This window comes from Macrotis lagotis, chromosome 8 (assembly GCF_037893015.1).
Source record: "Macrotis lagotis isolate mMagLag1 chromosome 8, bilby.v1.9.chrom.fasta, whole genome shotgun sequence".
Lineage (NCBI taxonomy): Eukaryota > Metazoa > Chordata > Mammalia > Peramelemorphia > Peramelidae > Macrotis > Macrotis lagotis.
The window spans coordinates 372,800-390,594 of NC_133665.1; the positions used below are offsets into that span (position 1 = coordinate 372,800).

At 39.3% G+C, this 17,795-nt stretch overlaps 1 protein-coding gene across 4 annotated transcripts in view; it reads left to right on the plus strand.

The window, feature by feature from the left end:
* LOC141495153 (protein unc-13 homolog B) overlaps positions 1 to 17,795 on the plus strand; it is a 369,137-nt gene that overhangs the window by 239,349 nt on the left and 111,993 nt on the right. The gene's annotated exons all lie outside the window — the stretch shown is intronic.

The window sequence follows — 17,795 nt, forward strand, 5'->3', positions numbered from 1 at the left end:
GATAGATTAGAGTGACTTTTTCTTTGTGAATGAAAAGTGTATGGTACTCATTAATTGGCATTTCTTGAAGAGGATGTTGGAGAATAAGAAAATTGTTAGTTTTTTCAGACATTGCTTCCAGGAGAAAAGCTGGGAATTGTGAGGGAAGAAAGCATGAAATCTGTACTAGTTTTTAACTCCTCCCTGTTTGGGGGGGGGGGTGTTAACACAGTATTAGTTTTCTTTTTTTATCATCAAAACAGAAAAATAAAATGAGCATAATGTCTCAAGAATATGGAAGTGAACTTAAATGCTCACCTCCAGTATCAATGTTACTTACTCAAATATATCTGCGATATCATCAATTCAGAAGTTTTCTTTAATGATACGAATTGCAACTGATCCATTCTTGTTCTTCATGTGTGTCTTTTATTTATGCTTCCTGCATACTCAACAAAGGGAGGTCCCCTCCCCCCAGTGTATGAGAGATTTTCCTTGTTATTTTTTGATATCATAAGAATATTATCAGAGAAACACATTGACTTTCCACTTGTTATTCTTGTTTTCATCCTATGACACTCCTGGCTTTTTCGCTGATTGTGAATAATTCCATAATTTCTTTTACTCATGTTCTTTGCAGTTCTTTGTTGGCTATATGTTATAGCCTTCTCTCACCCACCATGCACCTTTCCATTGCTAACTGTGTGAGATTTGTTTTGTTTTTAATTCTGTGGAAACTGTTGTATTTCATATTTTGCTGCCATATAATAACACTTGTAAAATTTTAGTATTAACAAGATGGTCTTAGCTTTTACTGAAAGCTTGGGGTCAGTAAAGGGGAGTTTGCCAACCAGCTCTCCTTTTCTTGTTCCTATGTGGTCCTTTTTGTTGTCTATCTGTACTGTCATGGATGTGCACATGCTTAAACTGTTGCTCCAGGGTATCCTTTCTTGGGTATTAGATATTTTTGTATTTTCTTTATGGATAGTCAAGTCAAATTCCTTTGAAGAAGAAATTGAACTAACAAGAGCAAAGATGGGGAAAGTAGCCAGTTTGAACCAATTATTCTAAAGGCAACACAATAAACAAGGCATCAAAGAAGGGAAAAATATCAAAAGTGCAGGAGAAATCATAGATTTTATAAATATCATAAAAGGACTGAAATAACATAAACAATCACCATTCTACTTGCCTCCTCTACTGTCCAAGATCCCATTACACTCATTGCTTATGTCAAACCATGTGATTTGGTAGAACAGATCTCCATCTTACAGCCTCTTTTACAAGGTATCTCCCATCCATACATTAAAAAAGCAGTAGAAATAACCCTGTCCAATGATCTTCTCATAATAAGCAGGTGAAACATAATGCAGGGAGATAAATGTATGTTCCCAAAGTATTTACCACAGTAATGGAGAAGATAGCAGTGCCGATTCCAGGTTAAAGAGGTATTTCCTATGGATAGGAAACTCCTCCTGATGTTTGTATTTGCATGTAGCATTGTGTTGATTATATCAATGAAGAAAACTGCAAATCTTCCTAGATGAGATCTTGATAGAACCATTGTTGTTCACAAAATCATTTTATTCTGGTCAGATCAAAATTCTTTTCTCAAGGTTGTAGAACTTTGCAAAACTTCCTAAATCAACCATTTTAATTTATTGGGAATTAAACCTTATTGACTAACTCCCTGATTATGGGTCTTAAACAGTTCAATATCTGTGTTTTGTGAGTCTCCTTTCCTAATTTAATTGTTCAGAAACCAAGACATCCCTACTAGAAATATTTGATTATAGTTAAAAGGCAATAATTTTTTGTGTTAGAAAGTGAGAGACTTTTCTTATATCCAGTGGCAGATTTGAAATTTTTAGGAATGGACTATTTTTAGAGAAAAATAGGATAGTCTGGCATTTTTTTCCTTCTGCCAACAGTAGCAATTGTCACTGTTCACAATAAGAAAGGGGAAACTTGGAGGGTCTCTGAAAAGGCAAGCTTGTCTTATCATGATCATGAAACAGCAGAACCCTTTGTTCCTGTATTGTGACTGAGAGTTTGGATTTTTTTGTTACCTTTTAGAAAGTGCTGAAAGAACTTAGAGCCTTTGTTATAAGCTGCCTTGCAAAGGAAATTGTGTCTTGCTAAAGCAGGTATATGTAAGCTTTGTCCTTCAGTATTCTTTGCTCATTCACTGGAAGTTCCAGAAAGAATGGTGGAGAAAGGCCTTTATGAGGCTCATAGGAAGACTGTTTTTTTTTTTCTTTTTCTAAAGGAGCTATCAAAGTGTTGTTCCAAATTTTAGAATGGTTTGGGAATTTTGAGATATGGGTTTCTGACTTTAGCTGCTTTCTTGGACTTAATTTTTGCATTGTCAAATTATAGATTAGATTAGGGAATCTTCAGTGCTCTCTTCAGGTCCACAGCACCTTTCTCTTTGACTATTTCAATAGCTTTCTATTTGGTCTCTTTGCCTTAAGTTTCTCTCCATTTCAAACCTTCCGCCAACAGCTGCCAAAGTGATTTTTCCTTTTTAAAAAATATTTAATATTTATTTAGTCTCATTTTTTACAAATAATGTTTTTTATACATTAATAAAATATTCTTGTTTAAGAGTAAACAAAATACCCCCTCCCCCAAAAAATATAGACTTGCTTGAGTGATAAAAGTAAAGGGGAGAGAAAAAAATTAAAATTAAAAAAAATAATAGTAATAATTGTAGGTATGGCCAGGTGGCGCAATGAACGGAGCACCAGCCCTGGAGCCAGGAGCAGCACCTGAGCCCATTTCTGGCTCCATACACCCAACAATCACCCAGCTATGTGACATGCAAGCCACCCCAACCCCACTGTCCTGTAAAAACAAAAAAAAAAAAAAGAAAAAAAAAAGATCCAAAATAAAATAAGATAGTAACGATCATAGGGGTGGCCGAGTGGCAGACAAAACATTGGCCCTTGAGCCAGGAGCACCCAGGTCCAAATACAGCCTCAGACACCCAACGATCACCCTGCTGTGCAGCCCCAGCCAGGCCACCCAGCCCCATTTGCCCTGCACCCCCCCAAAAATAATAATAATAAAAAATGTGCTTCACCCTTTGTTCCAACACCAACAACTCTGTTGTGGGTGGATCACATTCTTTATGATAATTCCATCATAAAAGTTACTTCCATATTTTTCCACTGTTGCCATTGCTGATTGCAACTCCCTCCTTTAGTATTTCTCCACTACCATGTACTATATTTTCTCTCCTTTCACTCTGACTCTGCTGTAGGGTAGCTGAGTGGCACAGCAGACAGATCCCTGGTCCTGGGACCAAGAGGCCCCGAGCCCCCCACTATCCCTTAGGCCCAGCATCTACCTGGCCCTATGGTCTCAGACAGGCCATCCAATCCCAGCCCCTTGCAAGAAGTAAAAAATAAAATGTATTATATCTGACCACTCTCCCCCCATGGTCCATCCTCTCCTCCATCACTCACATCACCCCCCCTTCCCCCTGTCCCCCCCCTCTCCTTCTTACTCCAGATGCCTATACCCCATTGAGTATATATGCTGTTTCCTCTCCTAGCCACTTCTGATGAGAGCGAAGATTCCCTCATTCCCCCTTGCCTTCCCCTCTTCCATATCATTGCAATAGCTCATTGCAATAAAGAAAAATCTTATTATATGAAATATCTTGGCCTATTCCCCCTCTCCTTTTTCTTTCTCCCAATTACATTTCCCTTTCTTCTATTGACTCCATTTTTACACCATATTTTATCTTCAAATTCAGCTTTCTCCTGTGCTTCAACTATAAAAGCTCCTTCTACCTTCTCTGTTAACTGAGAATTATTGAGTATTATCAGTGTCATTTTTCTGTGCAGGAATACATGCAGTTCATCATCATTAAGTCCCTCATATTTTCCCCTTCTCCTCCAATCTCTATGCTTCAACTGAGTCCTGTATTTGAAGATCAAACCTTCTGTTCAGCTCTGGCCATTCCAACAGGAACATTTGAAATTCCCCTGGTTCACTGAAAGTTCATCTTTTTCCCTGGAAGAGGACATTCATTTTTGCTGGGTAGTTGATTCTCGGTTGCATTCTAAGCTCTTTTGCCTTCCAGTATATTATATTCCAAGCCATAGGAGCTTTTAATGTAGTTGCTGCTAAGTCCTGTGTGATCCTGACTGCAGCTCCACGATATTTGAATTGTGTCCTTCTGGATGCTTGTAATATTTTCTCTTTGACTTGGGTGTTCTAGAACTTGGCTATAATATTCCTAGGGGTTAGTTTTTTGGGATATCTTTCTCAGGGGGATCGGTAGATTCTCTCCATTTCTATTTTGCCCTCTGCTTCTAGGATATCAGGGCAGTTTTCCTGTAGTAATTCTTTGAAAATGATGTCAAGGCTCTTTTCCTGATCATGACTTTCAGGTATTTCGGTAATTTTTAAATTATCTTTTCTAAATCTGTTTTCCATATCAGTTGTTTTTTTCAATGAGGTGTTTCACATTTTCTTCTAATTTTTCATTTTTTTTTGGTTTTGAAGTAATGAATCCTGATTTCTTGTAAATTCATCGATCTCCCTGAGTTCTATTATTCTAGGATTTGTTTTCCTCAGAGAGTTTTCTTATCTCTTTTTCCATCTGGCCAATTTTGCTTTTTAAAGCATTCTTCTCCTCCATAACTTTTTGAACTGTTTTATCCATTTGACCTAAGCTGGTTTTTAGCATGCTATTTTCTTCAGCATTTTTTTGGATTTCCTTGACTAGGCTGCTGACTTCATTTTCATGTTTTTCCTGCATCTCTCTCATTTCTTTTTCCCAGTTTTTCTTCTAACTCCCTCATTTGATTTTCAAAGTCTTTTTTGAGCTCTGTTATAGCCTGATCCCAATTTCTGTTTTTCTTGGAGTCTTTAGATGCAGGAGCTTGTGTCTCCTCATCTTCAGACGGAGTATATTGATCCTTCTTGGGATCATAAATAATGTATTTCTCAGTGGTGTTCCTCTTTTTTCTCTGCTTGCTCATTTTCCCAGCCTAGGCCTGTTTTTGGGGTGCTTCCTTAGCTTTTGGGACACTCCCACAAGGGTCTCAGTGTGTGAGGCTCTGTCCTCCCTCCTGGTCTGTGAATGACCATATGTGCCCCCCTCTGCTACGGGGCTGAGGTGGAGGCGGTCCCCTGCTGGCCTAGACTGTGATCAGGATCTGAATGTGGTCAGAGCCCCAGAGTCCTGTTCCAGGGACAGAGGACAGAGCTAGACTGTCTTTCTTCACTCCCCTCCCTCAGCTCAGTGGGCTCATATATTTCCTGGATCTGGAATGCAGTGGCCATGCTGCATTTGGTTTTGTGTGTCCTGTGTGCCCTGAGGGCTGGACTTCATGTGCTTGCTCTGGCAGAGGTCCCTCCGCTCTTCCCCCAGTTTGTGCCCAGTGCTCCCCAGGGCATAGCTCAGGAAACTCCCCTGCTACTGTGAGCCGCAGCTCCCAGTTCCCTGGGGCTGCCTCCGGGAGGCTGACGTTCTTTTGCTCTGGTGGGCCACCCCTGTGGCGGGCTGCCCCTCCAGCCCTGGGGAGGAGAGCCTTTTTGCTCTTTTCCAGGTTACCTTGAGTAGGAGAACTGCCTCACTGGGTCCCTCTGTGGGTTCTTGTCTCTCGAAACTTTAGAGTCCTTAGTTTGGAAGATTTATGAGAGAGCGCCTAAGACATGATCTGCTCTTGTCGCCATCTTGGCTCAGCCCCGCCAAAAGCAATTTTTCTTAAGGCACGAGTCTGATCATGACATCTTCCCTCCACCTCAGGGGGACATCATTATCTCACTGTTAGCTCTAGGATCAAATATAAACTCTTGATTGGCAACGAAAATTCTTCACAATCCGATTCTGTCCTACTTTTCCCATCTTCTCACAGGTTTCTTCTCTCTACTTACTCTGTGGCCTTTGACACTATTGTTCACTTTCTTCTTTCTAGCTTTTTTGGAACATCATTCTCTCCTGATTCTCCTCCAGCCTATCTGACTACCTCTTCTCAGTTTCCTTTGCTGGATCCCCTTTCAGATCATGCCCTCTAACTTAACTGTAGGTGTCTCTCACAGTTCTGTTTTTTTCTTCTCTGTCTTACTCTACACTCACTTGGTGATCTCATAAGCTTCCATAGATTTAATTACCATCTTGATGCTAATGATTCTCAAATCTACTTTTCCTTCCTCAAGACTGTCCCCACTCCAATCCATTCTCCATTCTTTCACTAAAACGATTTTCTCAAACATAGACCTGATATGTCACTACTCATCTCATTAAACTCCAGTAATTCCTATTGCCACCAGAAGCAAACACAAAATGCTCTATTTAGCATTCAAAGCCCTTCATAGCCTGGCCCCTTCTACCTTTCCAGTCTTCTTATACCTCACTGCTAGACACATATTCTTCAAACCTACAACATTGACCTTCTGGCTATTCCATGAACAAGACCCACCATCTCTCAGCTCTGGGGATTTTCTCTGGTTGTTCCCTCTGCCTGAAACTTTGTCCCTCCTCATCTCTGCCTCCTGACCTTCCTGACTTCTTGTAAGTTTCCAGTAAAATCCCTCCTTCAATGGGAAACCTTCCCCAGCACCTTTTCATTATAATGCCTTCACTCTGTTTATCATTTCCTTTTCATTCCAAATATAACTTTTGTATATATTTGTTTACATGGAGTCTCCCATATTAGATAAGTCCCTAGAGGCTTGGACTGTCTTTTGTCTCTTTTTTATCTCCAGTATTTAGCACAATGCCTGGGATTTGATAGGAGTTTAATAGATGTTTATTGATTGATTATTTTATTTTCCTCATTATGATGTTTCATCTGTCACTGTGCCTTTGAATTGCCTCTTTCTCCACCATGGTTAGACTATTCTCCTTAATCACTTTTACCTCTTGAAATTTGTGCTTTGTTCCAAGACTTAATTCAAGTACTACCTTTTGTAGGAGGCTTTTTCTGAAAATCCCTCTCCCTTTAAACTCCCTACTGCTACTTCCCTTCTAAAATTATTTTATAGTAATATGTATATATTTACATACCTAATTGTCTCCCCCAATAGCATGTACATTTCTTGAAAGCAGGGAGTATTTAATTTTTGACTTAGCACAGCTCCTAGAACATGCTAAGTGCTCAATAAATAGTTATTGACTGATTGGTTGATTCAAGATATAATACCCTAGCTGTACCCTTCTTAAATTTTCTGCAGTTTTGCATTCAAAGTATTCATGTGTTGTAATAAAATTGCTACTATAATGTTATAATAAAAATCTAATCATCAGACAACAATCCAGCCCTCTTCATCTCCTGCTTCACTTTGATCAGTCCCTAAACTCCCTTTGCCTGTAGCTACCCCATATGCTCTGCCTTTGACCAAATCCTTCTGGACTAGTCTGATAGCTCCATTCAGTTTCCTCCTAAGCTCTTCTTCTGCCTTCTGCCCCTCTTGCTTTCTGCTTAGAGTATCCCTACCTGCTGTTCTGCTCAAAAATTATATCCTGGTGCCTCTGAATACCTCTGACTCCTGATGTGCCTTTATATCAGTTCCCTACTTTGGAAGCTTTATGGCCTTCATTTCCCTAGAGCACTCTAGTTTTTTGATCTGTTCCTACATTCTAAATATCCCATACCTCTAATCATCATATTCTCCTTCCCAACTTAGTTACACTCACTTTAACCCCAGACCATTTCCTATGCTCCCCTAAACCTGGTGCTACCTTAGCATTTTTTCATATTAGAGTGACTAAAATTATCTGATCTTGACCACATTGTGTTCCATTCTGCCCTTACCATCCCTCTTCCTAAGACAACTCCATCCATCCAACCCAGTTATCTACAAGTGACCACTATCATCCTTCTAGGAACATATATATTACGGTATACCTGTGACTCAGCTGTTCCTTATTCCATTGATTTTACTCAAACTGAATTTTTTTAGATACAATCAATGGAAGGCAAAATATGGCTATGTAATTTATCCTAAGGAAAATGAGTTACAAGGATCTATTAGTTTTGTGAATGGAAAGTTCTAGAGTAGTCAAATGTATATTTCCAAGGAATTATTCTGGCCTTTTTTTCTTCTCCAATCAAATATTAGGTAGTTTTTGGAGATATTGAGCTGACTCCTTACCATCAACTAAAGTGGCAGAGACTTCTGATGGATTCCAATGACTTTCCAGTGGTATCTTTCACTCAGAAACTCTGTACCTCCTGATATTGATGTTGGACATACACATCCAGGTCTAACCCCCAGGATCTCTTACCTTGATGATCATGTGAATAAATCTTATTTTGACATTTTTCTGTTGCCTGAATGGAAACTTCAGGAGGTGACATATGGGCTTGGGCTTTAAGAAAGTGAGGTAAGGGGGCAGATTGTGTCTTAGGCGCTATCTCATAAATCTTCAAAACTAAGGACTCTAACTAAATTTTTGAGAGACAGAACCGACAGAGGGACCCAGTGAGGCAGTTCTCCTCAAGGTAACCTGGAAAAGAGCAGAAAGGCTTTGCTCCCCAGGGTTGGAGGGGCGGCCCGCCAGAGCGAAAGAACTTCAGGCTCCCAAAGGCAGCCCCAGGGCACTGGGAGCCTCGGCTCACAGCAGTGGGGAAGTTTCCTGAGCTATGCCCTGGGAAAGCACCAGGCACAAATTGGGGTAACAGCTGGGGTACCTCTGCCAGAGTGAGCGTGTGAAGCCCAGCCCTCAGGGCATACAGCAAGCAACATGGCCAAGGCAGTCCAGATCTAGGAAACAGAAGCAGGCAGAACCAGTAAGCAGAAGCCCCCAGGGCATGAGCCCATTGAACCTAGGGAGGGGAGTGAAGAAAGAGAGACTGCAGAGTTCTGACCCTGGAACAGGACTCTGGGGCTCTAACCACATTCAGATCCTGATCACAGTCTGGCCCCCCCAATAGAACAGCAGGGGCCCCCTCCATCTCAGCCCCATAGCAGAGAGGGGTACATATGGTCATTCACAGACCAAGAGGGAGGACAGAGCCTCACACACTGAGACCCTTGTGGGAGTGTCCCAAAAGCTCAGGAAGCACCTTCAAAGCAGGCTTAGGCTGGGAAAATGACCAAGTAGAAAAAAAAGAGGAACACCATTGAGAAATATTTTGCATATGAGCCCCAAAAGGATCAAAACACTCAGTCTGAAGATGAAGAAGCACAAGCTCCTGCATCTAAAGACTCCAAGAAAAACAGAAATTGGGCTCAGACTATGTCAGAGCTCAAAAAAGACTTTGAAAATCAAATGAGGGAGTTAGAAGAAAAACTGGGAAAAGAAATGAGAGAGATGCAGGAAAAACATGAAAATGAAGTCAGCAGCCTAGTCAAGGAAATCCAAAAAAATGCTGAAGAAAATAGCATGCTAAAAACCAGCTTAGGTCAAATGGATAAAACAGTTCAAAAAGTTATTGAGGAGAAGAATGATTTAAAAAGCAAAATTGGCCAGATGGAAAAAGAGATAAGAAAACTCTCTGAGGAAAACAAATCCTTCAGACAAATAAAAGAACTCAGGGAGATCAATGAATTTACAAGATATCAGGATTCATTACTTCAAAACCAAAAAAATGAAAAATTAGAAGAAAATGTGAAGCACCTCATTGAAAAAAACAACTGATGTGGAAAACAGATTTAGGAAAGATAATTTAAAAATTACTGGAATACCTGAAAGTCATGATCAGGAAAAGAGCCTTGACATCATTTTCAAAGAATTACTACAGGAATATTGCCCTGATATCCTAGAAGCAGAGGGCAAAATAGAAATGGAGAGAATCCACCCATCCTGTTGACAAAGAGACCCCAAAAAACAAATCCCTAGGAATATTATAGCCAAGTTCCAGAACTCCCAAGTCAAAGAGAAAATATTACAAGCATCCAGAAGGACACAATTCAGATATCATGGAGCTGCAGTCAGGATCACACAGGACTTAGCAGCAGCTACATTAAAAGCTCCTATGGCTTGTAATGTAATATACCAGAAGGCAAAAGAGCTTGAAATGCAACCGAGAATAAACTACCCAGCAAAAATGAATGTCCTCTTCCAGGGGAAAAAGATGAACTTTCAATGTACCAGGGGAATTTCAAATGTTCCTGTTGGAATGGCCAGAGCTGAAGAGAAGGTTTGATCTTCAAATACAGGACACAGGTGAAGCATAGAGATTGGAGGAGAAGGGGAAAATATGAGGGACTTGATGATGATGAACTGCATGTATTCCTGCACAGGAAAATTACACTGATAATACTCATATGAACCTTCTCAATTAACAGAGCAGGTAGAAGGAGATTTTATAGATGAAGCACAGGAGAAAGCTGAATTCGAAGATAAAATATGGTGTAAAAATGGAGTGAATAGAAGGCAGGGAAATGTAATTGGGAGAAAGAAAAGGAGAGGGGGAATAGGCCAAGATATTTCATATAATAAGATTTTTCTTTATTGCAATGATATGGGAGGGGGGAAGGCAAGGGGGAATGAGGAAATCTTCGCTCTCATCAGAAGTGGCTAGAAGAGGAAACAGCATATATACTCAATGGGGTATAGGCATCTGGAGTAAGAAGGAGAGGGGGGGAACAGGGGGAAGAGGGGGGATGTGAGTGATGGAGGAGAGGATGGACCATGAGGGTAGAGTGGTCAGATATAACACATTTTATTTTTTACTTCTTGCAAGGGGCTGGGATTGGATGGCCTGTCCGGGACCATAGGGCCAGGTAGATGCTGGGCCTAAGGGGGTGGTAGGGGGGCTAGGTGCCTCTTGGTCCCAGGGCCAGGGATCTGTCTGCTGTGCCACTCAGCTACCCTACAGCAGAGTCAGAGTGAAAGGAGAGAGAAAATATAATAAATGGTAGTGGAGAAATACTAAAGGAGGGAGTAGGTCATTTTAGCTAAAATATGCAACATATGAAAGCAAGTAATAGGAAATAAATTTGGAAAGGTAGTGAGAGCCAAATTGTAGAGTTTTGAATGAAAGATCTTTTATCCTAGATTCAATAGGGAGCCCCTGAAAAGTTTTGAGTATGAAAGTTACAAGATTAGAAATGATTTAGGACTTCCAGCCAACGTGGAGGAGAGAAGACAGGCACAGTTCTAAAGTCTCCTGATGTCTTCCCCATCTATCACATGAAACAAACCTCTTAAAAGAAATCCAACCCACAAAACCCAGAAAGAAAAGGCAGGAGAAAAAACATCTACCTCAGGATTTGTCTCTGGCAGTAGTTTTGGCCGAATTCAGGAGGGTGAGTCTGGGCTCAGAGGGAGGATCAGTCCTGGATCAACCAGATTAACAGCTGAATTGGAACCAGGAGTCTGAGAGCCCGAGCAGCAGACCTGCTGGATTGGCGATGGGGCGGGATAACAGGTGCTTGGGTCCATGGGGGAGCAGAGGTGCTGGTGTTGTTGCTGTTCCCCTGGAGCTTGGGGACGGGGCTTGGGGGAGAGTTCTGGTGCAGGAGAGCTGCAGACACCATCCTGGGCTCCTCTGGACTCATTACAACTCAGACCTCCTCCCAAACAAACAAATGCAAACTACTTCTACCTCAGGCCCAGGTCTGTGAGCAGAAGAACCAGCCCAGATGAGGAATGATCTCAGGCCAGGGTAAAGACCACCATTGATTGAAGGCAAAAGAATTCAATAGCTCCAACCCCTCCCTTCAAGAAAAGGGAGAAGGCCTCAGTAAAGGTCACAGACACTCCAGAGAAAGCAACCAACACCTCCTACTGGCCAGCCAGAGAAACTGTACTCAGTGAGTAAAGCCTTTATCGATCCCAAGCCCCAGTGAACCAGCCCCCGCCCCCCACCAACTCAAGGTCTTAGCTAAATGAAGAAGTGTCAGCGGAAAGGTGGATCCATAGAAAAATTCCTGGAAGGGAAAGACCCTAACTCAGAGAGACCTGGAACCTCTGAGGAGAATACAATCTGGTCTTCAGCACAGAAAGACTTCCTTGAAGAAATAAGGAACGAGCTTAAAAATTTGGCAGAGACAATTAATACCTTGCAACAAGAAAACAATACCTTAGAAAGTACAATTGGACAAATACAAAAGGAGAATAAATCTCTAAGGAGGTTCAAGAGAAACATGAAAAGGTAAAAAAAAAAAGGGGGGGAGCCGGTAAAAGGAAAAAAAGCAATCCAGTAATTTGAAACTGGCTATATCCCAGCATGGGGGAAAAAAGATTCTCATAAATCTTGAGAATTGTAACTCTAACAGAGAGAATACACCTAGCCAGAAATGATGGACATTTATGACCTATCCATGAGACTGCCATCTAATGGGATATAACTGGCTTTAACCCCACTTGGAAGAAAGACTCTAATAAACTCTCAGGAATTTTGACTCTATTCGATAGAATATACTGAACTAGAAGGGAAAGACCCTCAGAATTTTCTATGACTTAGATAGAATGATCTAAAAAACACTAACTCCTTAAAAAGGGGGACAGGAAAGAGACTGGAGGAGGGAGGGGATTGAATGGGGTAAATCTCATTACACTAAGAGGTACCAAAAACCTATGGTAATAGAGGGGAAGAAGGGAGCAGAGGAAAAACACCCGAATCTTCTTCTCATCAGACTTGGCTTAAAGTCAACTTATACATACTCAGTTAACTTATAAACCATCTAACCTTTCAAGTATTTAAAGGGGAAAAGGGGAGGGGGATGGATGGAGAAAGGGAAGGGGAGTGGGGCAAAAAAGAGGAAATAACAAAAGGAAGCGAAGGGAAAAGGGAAAAATGGAAAGGAGGAAAGAAAGGTGAGGGGGTGATATAGGAGGGCAAACACACTGAAGGGGGTGGTATTTAGAAACAAAATACTGGGGAATATAGATAAAGGGGGAAAGGGGGAAAATACAAGTAGAGGGAAGATAGCATGGAGGGCAATAAAGAATTAGTAATCATAACCTTGAATGTGAATGGGATGAAGTCTCCCTGAAAACGTAAGCAAATAGCAGAGTGGATTAAAAACCAAGAATCCTACAATATGCTGCTTACAAGAAACTCATTTGAAGCAGAGAGATACATATAGAGTAAAGGTAAAAGGTTGGAGCAAAATATATTTTGCTTCAGCTGAAGTAAAAAAAAGCAAGGGTAGCAATCCTTATCTCAGTCAAAGCAGCAGCAAAAGTAGATAGCGTTAAAAGAGATAAGGAAGGAAACTTTATCCTCCTAAAATTAGGTACCATAGACAATAAAGTCATTTCAATATTGAATATATATGCACCCAGTGGGACAGCACCCAAATTCTTAGAGGAGAAGCTGAAAGAACTACAGGAAGACATAGCAAAACTCTACTAGTGGGAGACCTCAACCTCCCACTATCAGATCTAGATAAATCGAATCATAAAATAAAGAAGAAAGAAATTAAGGAGGTAAATAGATTGTTAGAAAAATTAGATATGGTAGACTTAGGAGGAAATTGAACGGGGATAGAAAGGAATATACCTTTTTCTCTGCAGTACATGGAAGTTATACAAAAATTGACCATGTACTGGGACATAAAAACCTAATGATCAACTACAGAAAGGCAGAATACATCTTTCTCAGATCACAATGCAATAAACGTCATATGCAATACTGGGCCAAGGAGATATAGACCCAGAACAAATTGGAAACTGAATAACCTCATTTTAAAAAATGAGTGGACCAAAAAACAAATTATAGAAAGAATTAACCAGTTTATCATAGATAATGATAATAATGAAACAACATACCAAAACCTATGGGATTCATTCAAAGCAACTCTCGGGGGATATATTATAGCTCTAAATGCTTACATGAACAAATTGGAGAATGAGGAAATCAATGAACTAAACATGCAACTAAAAAAATTAGAGAAAGAACAAATCAAAAATCCCCAATTAAATTCCAAATAAGAAATTCTAAAAATTAAAGGAGAAATTAATAAAATTGAAAGCAAAAAAACTATTGAATTAATAAATAAAACCGAAAGTAGGTATTATGAAAAACACCAATAAAATTGATAAACCTCTGGTCAATTTGATTAAAAAAAAGAAAGAAGAAAATTAAATTGCTAGTATCATAAATGAAAAAAGGTGAACTTGCCACCAATGAGGAAGCAATTTAAGTAGTAATTCGAAATTATTTTGCCCAACTCTATGCCAATAAATTTGATAATCTAAGTGAAATGGATGAATATTTACAAAAATAGAAGTTGCCCAGGTTAAATGAAGAAGAGATTAAATACCTAAACAACCCTATCTCAGAAAAAAAAAATTCAACAAGCCATGATTGAACTCCGTAGAAAAAAATCTCCAGGACCTGATGGATTCACAAGTGAATTCTACCAAACATTTAAGGAACAGTTGGTTCCAAACCTATATAAACTCTTTGGAGACATAGGGAACGATGGAACTCTGCCTAACTCTTTCTGTGAAACCAATATGGTACTGTTACCTAAACCAGGAAGAGTTAAAACAGAGAAAGAAAATTATAGACCTATTTCCCTGATGAATATAGATGCAAAAATCCTAAATAAAATCTTAGCAAAATGATTACAAGTCATCACTAGGATAATACATTATGATCAAGTAGGATTTATTCCAGGAATGCATGGTTGGTGCAGTGTTAGGAAAACTGTTAGTATACTCAATTATATCAACAACAAACCTATCGTAAATTATATGATCATATCAATAGATGCTGAAAAAGCTTTTGACAAAATACAGCATCCATTCCTATTAAAAACACTAGAGAGTGTAGGAATGAATGGGCTGTTCCTTAAAATATTTAGCAGTATCCATTTGAAACCATCAACAAGCATTATGTTCAATGGGGAGAGGCTAGAGGCATTCCAGATAAGATCGGGGTGAAACAAGGGTGCCCATTATCACCACTACTATTCAATATTGTATTAGAAATGTTAGCATCAGCAATTAGAGAAGAAAAAGAAATTGAAGGAATTAGAATTGGGAAGGAAGAGACAAAACTCTCACTCTTTGCAGATGACGTGATGGTCTACTTAGAGAATCCCAAGAAATCATCCAAAAAACTACTGGAAACGATTAGCAATTTCAGCAAAGTTGCAGGTTATAAAATAAACCCTCATAAATCCTCAACTTTTCTATATATGTCTAGCAAGAAACAGCAGGAAGAGCTAGAAAGAGAAATCCCATTCAAAGTAACCTCAGACAGTATAAAATATTAGGGAGTCTATTTGCCAAGACAGATTCAGAATCTTTTTGAAAACAATTATAAAACACTTCTCACACAAATTAAATCAGATTTAAATAACTGGGCAAATATCAACTGCTCATGGATAGGGAGAGCTAATATAATAAAAATGACAATTCTACAAAAACTAAACTATCTGTTTAGTGCCCTACCAATCAAAATTCCAAAAGATTACTTTAATGAGTTAGAAAAAATTGTAAGTAAATTCATATGGATAAATAAAAAGTCAAGAATTGCCAGGAGCTTAATGAAAAAAAAAATGCAAACGAAGGTGGCTTAGCACTACCCGATCTAAAATTATATTATAAAGCATCAGTCATCAAAACTGTTTGGTATTGGCTAAGAAATAGAGTGGTGGACCAGTGGAATAGACTAGGTGTAAAAGCAGGAGATGATTATAGTAATCTGCTGTTTGATAAACCCAGAGTCTGGCCATTGGGATAAAAGCTCCCTCTGTGATAAAAACTGCTGGGATAATTGGAAGTTAGTATGGAAGAAACTTAGATTAGATCAACACCTCACACCCCTTTACCAAGATAAGATCCAAATGGTTACAGGACTTAGAGATAAAAAAAAAATACTATAAGCAAATTAGAAGATCAAGGACTAGTCTACCTGTCAGATCTATGGAAAGGTGAACAGTTTATGACTAGGGAAGAGTTGGAGAACATCACCAAAAACCAATTAGATGATTTCGATTACATTAAATTAAAAAGCTTTTGCACAGATAAAACCAATGTAACAAAGATCAAAAGAAATGTAGTAAATTGGGAAACAATCTTTACAACTAATGATTCTGACAAATTACTCATTTCTAAAATATACAGAGAACTGAGTCATATTTTTAAAATAAAAAACCATTCCCGAATTGACAAATGGTCAAAGGATATGCAAAGGCAATTTACAGATGAGGAGATCAAAGCAATTCATAGCCATATGAAAAAATGCTATAAATGATTAATTATTAGAGAAATGCAAATTAAAGCTTCTCTGAGGTACCACCTCACACCTCTTAGATTGGCCTATATGATCAGAAAGGATAATGATCATTGTTGGAAGGGATGTGGGAAATCTGGGACACTGTTACACTGTTGGTGGAGCTGGGAACTCATTCAACCTTTTTGGAGAGCTATTTGGAACTATGCCCAAAGGGCAACAAAAATGTGCATACCCTTTGACCCAGCAATACCACTACTGGGTCTATACCCTGAAGAGATGAGGAAAAAGGGTAAAAACATTACTTGTACAAAAATATTTATAGCAGCCCTGTTTGTGGTGGCAAAGAATTGGAAATCCAGTAAATGTCCTTCATTTGGGGAATGGCTTAGCAAACTGCGTTATATGTATGTCATGGAACACTATTGTTCTATTAGAAACCAGGAGGGATGGGATTTCAGGGAAGCTTGCAGGGATTTGCATGAACTGATGCTGAGTGAGATGAGCAGAACCAGAAAAACACTGTACCACCCTAACAGCAACATGGGAGTGATGTTCAACCTTGAAGGACTTGCTAATTCCATTGGTGCAACAATCGGGAACAATTTTGGGCTGTCTGTAAAGGAGAGTGCCATCTGTATCCAGATAAGGAGCTGTGAGTTTGACCACAGTGCAAGGACTATTCCCTTTAATTTAGAAAAAAACAGATGTCTTATTGTCTGATCTTGTTACCTCTTAGACTTCTCTTCTCTTTAGGGATGTGATTTCTCTCTCATCAAACCCAATTTGGAATAAGGTACAACATGGAAACAAAGTAAAGACTGACAGAGTGCTTTCTGTGGGGGGGCTGAGGGAAGCAAGATTGGCGGGAAAATTGTAAAACTCAAATAATATCTTTAATAAAAATAGATTTAAAAATGTTACAAGATTAAATTACAGTTTTAGGAACATTCCTTTGGCAATTTTGGGGGAGGGAACCAATTAGTAAGGTATTACAGCAGTTCAGGTAAGAAGCAAAAAGGACCTGAACCTGGCTAATGACTGAAGGAATGTAGAGAAGGAGACAGATCCACAATATGTTGTAGAGCAGACAGGATTGACAGAACTTAGCAGTTGATTGGATATTTAGAAAAAGAGAAGAAAGAGTCAGTGATGATTTAAGTTTTGAAATTGAGTAACTTCAAGTCTGTTTGTAACCTGACAAGAAATGGAGAAGTTTAGAAGAGGGCTTCTTGGAGAAATATAATGAGTTCCGTTTTGAAAACATTGAATTTGGAATGATGAGGGAACTTCAAGTCCCTTGGTACAATAGGAAAAGTGCTGCATTTTAAGTTAAAAAAAACTGGCTTCAAATCTCATCTTTGCAACTTACAACCCATGTGATTCTGAGCAAGACATTTAACCTTTATAAGCCTAAATTTCTTCATCTCTAAATATATCCAAATACATGTATTTATTATTTATCAATATGGTACTAGTGTTAAGGAAAGAGAGTGAAGTTAGATATCTTTGTATATATGAAAATTGAATCTGATTAGCTTTCTAAGAGAATCTATGGATTAGAAGAAGCAGAGAAGATAACTCACAGTGGAGTTCTAGGGGGTTCAACAGAGGAAATTGGAAAGCATTAGTCCAGCAGTCAGAAGTGCCACCAGAACCAAGGGAGGTGAGACTGTCCTGGGGAAAGGATGGGTTGACAATATCAGAAGCTAC